This window comes from Corticium candelabrum, chromosome 18 (genome assembly GCF_963422355.1).
Source record: "Corticium candelabrum chromosome 18, ooCorCand1.1, whole genome shotgun sequence".
NCBI lineage: Eukaryota > Metazoa > Porifera > Homoscleromorpha > Homosclerophorida > Plakinidae > Corticium > Corticium candelabrum.
This window is the reverse complement of record NC_085102.1, coordinates 576723-584197: the sequence shown is the minus strand read 5'-3', so window position 1 is coordinate 584197 and position 7475 is coordinate 576723.

Below are 7475 nucleotides of genomic sequence, written 5' to 3'. Positions count from 1 at the left end.
CCTACCCTAAAACTATGGGGTCTACGGGATCGGTCATATTCTTTCTTCTATTGCTCTTGCCCATCCTTGATCCCCATCTGCGCGTTTCTCCAAGCAGCAGAAAATCTCAACAACATGTCCGTTTTGTAGTCATCCATTTCCAATTGACCAGGGCGGTGTTACGTTGTTCTTCTAGCACTGTCTCTGTTGGTAAACGTGCATCACGACCATAAAGCAAAAAGAACGGTGACTCCCCACTTGATTGATGAAGCTTGACCCGGTAGGCGAACAAAAGGTACGGTAGGTACCGGTCCCACTGTGGTCCGTAAAACGAAGCATGCTTCGCGATCATGCATGTCCGTAAGTATTCGATTGAGTCTTTTCACCATACCGTCAGTCTGTGGACGGTATGCTGAAGTACTTGTATTGATCTTTTTCATTCCTTTAGTCTACAGACCTCAGTCATAAGCTCGGATAGAAAGTCCGCTTCTCGATCCGATAAAAGTTTATTGGGTACTCCATGTCTGGCGATGGTTTCTGCAGCATGGTCGGCGGTAGCGAAGACCTTCGGCCACTTCGTTAGGTAGTCTACAAGTACAACAACATACCGATATCCTTGAGATGTCTGCGGCAGTGTCAACACATCAGCTCCAACGCGGCCGGTGGAAGGGTCCTCCAACTGGTATAGGCTTGAGGGGAGGTCGGTCTTTCTCCCAGAACTTGACGTTACACATGACCGGCATTGTCGACGAACATCACTTCGCTTACCATCCCAACAATATCTTCGAGATAACATTTCAAAAGTCCCTTCTCGGCAAAGTGCCCTGAGAACCGTCCGCTATGTGCTTCAGCAAGCAATATCGGTCTTAGCTTCTCGGGCACAGCCACTCGTCTCGGTAGGGTGGTTTTGTTTCGACAAAACACAGTACTCCATAGATCAAATCAAATCGTGAACTTGCCATAACAATCCTTTGTGCTTTCGCCTCGTCCACTGGTAGGCTGTCTTCCTTTCTCCATAAACTAACTGACGTCTACATAATAAGGATCCCTGGCCATCTCTGACCACCTGTTGTCTCCTGCATTAGTCGTAGCGAAGTCCTCAGTTATCTGCGGATTCGCTTCCTCACTGCCATCCACATTCATCGCAGCAACTGGCTGTGAATTAAACCATGGGTAGTGTATCGCTGCAGTCGAAATCTTGCACCTTGTCATCGCATGCCGTCGTAGTCAAAGGTGTTCTGGACAACGCGTCCGCGTTACCATTCTTCTGTCCAGCCCGGTACCGGGTTTCAGCAGCTATCTCCTGAATTGCCATTCTCCACCGGGCTAACTTGCTTGATGGGTTTGGTGTGTTCCACAACGACTTTAGCGCTGCATGGTCAGTATATACTACTGTACGGTGTCCAGGCAGATGAGCCCTAAAATGCTGTAGAGCCCATACTAGACCCACAGCTTTCAATTCCGTTACACCGTACCGGGTTTCCGTAGGTGTAAGGTTCCTACTGGCGTACGTCATTGGGTGTAGTTTCCCATCTGCTTGTTCTAGGACAGCCCTGAGTCTGTAGCCACTTGCATCCGTCTCTACATAAAACGGTTTGCTAAAATCCGGATATGCCCGCACCGGTGTAGTCACGAGCTTTCCTTTCAAACTTCGGAATGCTCTTTGGCAATCCTCTGACAAGATGTACTTCACCCCCGCTCTCAGTAGAGATCGAGTAAGTGTTGCAAATTTGGGTAAGAGCTTCCTATAGTATGACGCTAGCCACAAAAATGAACGCAACTCATTGACATTTTGAGTACAGGGATCTGTTCGATAGCTTCTGTCTTCCGTTTGTCTGGGCTGGCTCCATTGGCTGAAATCACATGACCAAGATATAAGACTTGCTGACCTAAAAAACCTATATATTTCTGCGGTTTCAACTTTAGTCCAGCTTCTGACAGACGATTAAAAACCTGCTCAAGGTTCTCAAAGTGCTCGTCCACTGAGCTCGAGAAAACGACGATATTGTCCAGATATACACCTCATATCTTTTCCAACCCGACCAAACTTAACACCCCCTAATCTGTCAAGGAGGTCATCAACTCGAGGAAGTGGAAAATTGTTTGGGGTGACAGCATTTAGCTTCCTGTAATCCACACAAAACGGCAACTACAGTCCTTTTTCTTGACGAGAACAACCGAGCTTGACTAAGCACTAGAAGAGGGATTATCTCTTGTGAAAGCATATCCTCTACATCTGCACTATTCGCGGCCTCAGGGCGAATGGTTCTCTTCTTGACCGTTGCTGGATAGGTGCACAGTTCCCCGTTTCAATCTCGTGTTCGACTAAGTTTGTGCGCCCCAGCTCTCCCAAAGACGGCAAAGATATCTGAGTGTTGGAGAAGCCATTCCTTCGCTTGAGAGAGAACATCTTTCGATAGGGCACTATTCGAAAAGTCCAACTGTGACAGCAACTGTTCTTTCTCTCCTTATCATCTTCCGTGACACTCTCACGCATAGAGACTCCTCTTCCAGATTTCACTATTTACAGCGTGCACTCTTCCGCCATCTGTGGGCACAATCCTATATGTTGCATTCACACTGTCTTTCGACAGGAAGGTTGAATCGACAAGTTGACAGCTTTCCGCTGTATCCACTACCCTTGATGGTCTTGGCCACCCATTGGTCACCATAATTTTGAACCTCACCGTGTTCGTTCAGAATCAAGACGGTGCCCTCCGTTTGTAGTTCTCTCTCCTTCTGCCAGTCTTGACGAGGCTCAAATAGAACAAGTTGACCGGATTTCCAGTCTCCTTCTACTCGTACCTTCACAAATGCCGCGTGCTCAGGGGGAACCCGCACTGCTCCAACCAGTCGAACATTAATTAGCTTGTTTTACTTTTCCAGCAAACCCTTCTGTTGCTTGACGGACCTCTACTTCAGGAGCTAACGATACCAGCCCTAGCTCCAAAATAGTCTCCAGTCCCAGCAGACAAGATGATTCAGCCTTCGCTGACACAAGTACAGGTACTTTGACGGTCGGTCCACCATTTAGAAATAATTCAAGCTCGACTAGAGCCATCACCGGTATCTCCTGGTGATTGTAATCTGTCAATTTGACTTCGGGGCGTCTCAAATCACTACTGATCACTCTGCCCTTTCTGTCTTCTTGTAAGAGCACTTCTTCATGCAGGTACTACGCACACAGGCTACCCAGTATCTAACATTGCTTCCACATCACATCCTCCAACTTGGATTACAGTATAAGGACGCAGTTCCACAGCCTCAGTAACAACCTCTACTTTAACTTGCTCCTCTTTCTGTGTGGCTGCTACAGATAACATAGTCGCTGTAGCTGTAAGTCCTCGTATTCCCTTTTGCATTTTCAATCTTCCCTTCAAGGTTTACTGACTCTGGTACTGGTTGTACCACTGACACTTGATTCGGTCTATTACCTTGATGGTGTTCAGTCTTGGCGAGTCCCTTATCACTTATTTCCAGATTAGGGCAATCAGAAGCGCATTGACACTTCCGTTGGCACTTGAAACATTTTATCCATGGCTTTCGAGAACCTCACCAAACTTAGCTGAGCATGCCTGCCTTTGCTACGTATCACCGGTTGTACGGGTCGTCATGGACTCACTGGCTTCTCCCGCAGTAGTCAGTTGGACCAAACCTCCTTTGACAGTTTCTCCCAGCGGCTGCTCCTCTATTGCTTCTGCCATTCTAGCCTGGCTGATGCCATTCTCAAAAGTCTCTAAAGAGTACTTCAAATGTCTCTTTCTCTTAGACAGCAACCCTTGCTCAAATTGCCCAGGTAAGATTTTGGCTCTGAGCTCCACGTCCATTGTGCGTCTAACAAACGCCTGAGTCATAAGACGTTGCAGGGCCTCTGCAAAGTCGTTCACCGTCTTACCATCTCTTGCTGCCGAGTGTTAAACCGACTCCTTCGATAAGAGTCAAGTTTGATAGTTGCATCATCTTTACCAAGGAATGACGTGCTGTTTCGTAAGTTTTCGTTGGTCATCTTTCAATGTTTTATACATTCTAAGCGCTTTCCTACTCAGATGCACTTCAAACTGAAGTCGTTGAACCTCCCCTGACAGTCGTGCTAAGCGAGAATGCCTTTCAATCTCCTTTATAAATGACTTCAACGCGTCCTCATCATGGACCTTTTCACTTGTAAACTTCGGAAGGCGAGGTAAATTCCACGCCAACATTGCATTAGTGACCGTAGCCTGCTCCTGCAGACTAACTTGAGGCGGGAACTGGCTAACCACTGTTGGTGGTTCAACGCTTCTTATATTTCAAGCTTGGTCTCTATTTCTTTTGTTTGCACCATCAGCCATGTCATTATGAAGGAAAAACAGCATTTGCTGCTTTTGAGCTCCTCTATCTACGCATTCTTCTGTGCTAGGATTTCCTCATACTCCTGGCGCATGCGCTCTTTGTCTGTCCTCAGTTCGTCCAGAGTTATTTCTGATCTTACCCGAACTTCCTCCTTAGCTTCCAAAACCTGAAGCCTGACGAATTTACGCTCTTCCTCGAGAATTCTCTCCGTCTCGGTAGTTCTCTTCAGAGCTGAAGTTTCTGGTCTTCCACCTCTTTTCGTAGCAGTTCAATCTCTGTCACTCATGGTTATGCTTCTTGATCGCGATAGGCAAGATATCGGTTTCTCTCACGACCACGCCTCCGAACTTTCTAGAATGACACGTGAGCTACACCTGCATGACTAGACGTTGTCAAGTCCGTCTATGTCCACACGTTCGTGCGCTTCTGTGAACACGCACCACACGTTCACACTAGCTGATAAACGTTTACCTCACTCACTGCGTACGGCATCTCTTCCGGACACAGGCCTCCAAATGTAATGCCGCCTTGCACACGTGATTACTATATTCCAACGCAACAACAAAGCAACTGCTACTAGACCGTTAACAGACCGCCGGCAACTCTTTCTCCCTAAAACCCCGTCTGCATCACAGTATCCTTACATTGTTGCAAAAATCACAGTGTCGTCTATAACTTAACTGAAATTTGGCGCTCCAAGAGAATTTGCGAAAGTGAACGTGCATTGTCCATGACAGCGCGTCTGTTTACAATGTGACGCTCGCGACGCTAGGGACGACACTGGCGAGGACGCTAGCGACGACGCTCAGGCAGGCGTCATATTGAAAACACTCGAACGTCGCGTCACGAGCGTCGTCAGCGTCGTCAACTTTGTCAGCGTCGCCGATGCTAGAGTTGATTCAAGTTCAACTCTAGCGTCCAAACCGGAAGTGCTCTAGCGTCTACTGGAAGCACGTGCCTCTTGTCGACAAATCAGAGACTAGACCCGGGAGTGAAATAACCGGAAGTAAACTATGGAAGAGAAGCCTACCGAATGTGTGTAAGTCTAGGTACGGCTGCTTGTGGCAGATCAAGTCACGGTAGCTTGTAGATGCGAGGCGCAAGAAAAACACTTGGAAAAACGTATCAGAAAAACCGGGCTCCCAGCAGCAGGCTGCCAAAAAATGTGGAAGTGTCTCCGCGACAACTTGGTGCGGGAGGAAATGAAAACCAAATCACAGACTTTTGTATTCATGGTATACGATTATGATGCATGAGCATGCGCGTAGTGCTCGTCGCTAACACGATATTGTACATGACACAGCGTCAGCTTTAGCATTTTGACAACTCCTTAGCGTCTTCGCTAGCGTTCTCGAGAACATCCTCGCGAGCGTCGTCGGCGTCATATTGTTCAACCTGTACACACAAGTCTGGAGACGCTTTGCACTTTGTTTAGCTAAACGAATTATTCATCCATACATTGGAAACCCTAGCTGAGACGAGTGGGTTGGGCTAAAACCTCAGTATGTAAAACATTATCACGTGATGAGATATGTGATTACATACACCAACCAAGGTTTAGCACTGCAATGTGCTTCTCTATACATTGTTAGAGTTGCAAGCCTAGTGTAGGGATCAGTCGATTCATGCAGCTGTGAATGAGATTTTCTTCAGTACACTGGCACCTTTGAAACCAGAGTATGATTGTGGCAGTGATCAAATTCTGTCTTTTACCAAATATCTACAAATTGCCCTTTGATTATACATCAAGCAAATAAAATGAATTAGATAATTACAGCGCGATGGTGTTGTGTTCAACACTGAATGCAAACCATTAACTAGATGCTCCTGATCGATATCATAGGCTATACAGTAGTAGTGGTGACGTCATCTAGTCTTTCCAACCCAGTGGTACAGCAGTGGACAATAATGTAGGGAGTGAGTTGAAAAACTAGATGACGTCACCACTATGTAAAACTTATTACCCGAGCTAGGTCCGGTATAGGTAGTCGTCCGACGTGCGACCATACAACTGTATTAGTAAACTCGATTAGCGTAGATGCAAATGAAGCTATTGCGACCAATTCTCTTTGTTTTCTGGCATTCAACGACAATTCTGCCATTGGGCGTCCATCCTGTACATGCATATGGTGTTTGGTCGTTTGCTTTACATACGGGTAACGTGCAGTTTTCCAACCAACAACCGAGCGTCTACTATTTTACTCCAGCACGTATGGCCTGTAACATTTGGCTTATTCCATAGTGTTTCTGCATAGAGTGGTTCTTCAGTCTGACAGCTTGAATTTTTGGTGTGTGTGGCTAATTATTGTTACGGTATCCAAAGTCAGAGCGAACAGAGACACCTAATCTACATTTGCACGTGCATGTTTTCTCACACAATTAATGTTTTTTGGCTCTGGCGGCTCTGGGTCACCTCATTACGACACCCTGTGGGTCTAAATGGTTAGTTGGAGATAGCTGTGTAATACGATAGGCGTAACTACCACGTGAGGGAATTTTCAACGGTGTCAAATTCATGAGCGCTCATGCCTCGTGATCCTCTCTCCGACCTCGGAGAGAGATTGGGTCTACCTCGGCTGACACTGTACATGTACACATGTCTTAGCATGTGGCGTGCATACACCCGCCGAGGGTTTAGCACTGCAGTACTTCTCTATTCATTTCTATTGTTTTATGCAATCCCTACATCTCTTCTCATAAGAATGGTTTTGTCTAGTGCGAAGCTCTAGACTTAGTTAATTAACTAATTGTTAGAGAAGCGTAAATGATCCTGTCATTCTGATACTCTGCCTGCATGACCTTCGCCAACCATTTAGCAGCAGATTTCGAGTGTTGTGGACTAAACATTCTAAAAGTAGATTCTACTTCTACCTGCATTCGCGAGTACGTTGAAATTTCAAGACCGCGATTTCATTTGCAGAGTGCGACTTCCCTCGTGCTCTTGTCCGCAGCTCCAAGCCGTCGTTTTCTCCCGTGCCATTCTGCAGCGTACGGGAACTGCAAAACGCGTATACTGAAGATCTCGGCTATCAAATTGCCAAGGCTTGCAACTGTTACCGGATATCAAAGCACAGACATTCAAAACGCGCTTCGTAGGAACTCTTTGCTCTTCATTGCACAGTACCAACCAATTAACATTCAGTATGATTACACTTGACTTTCAAGCG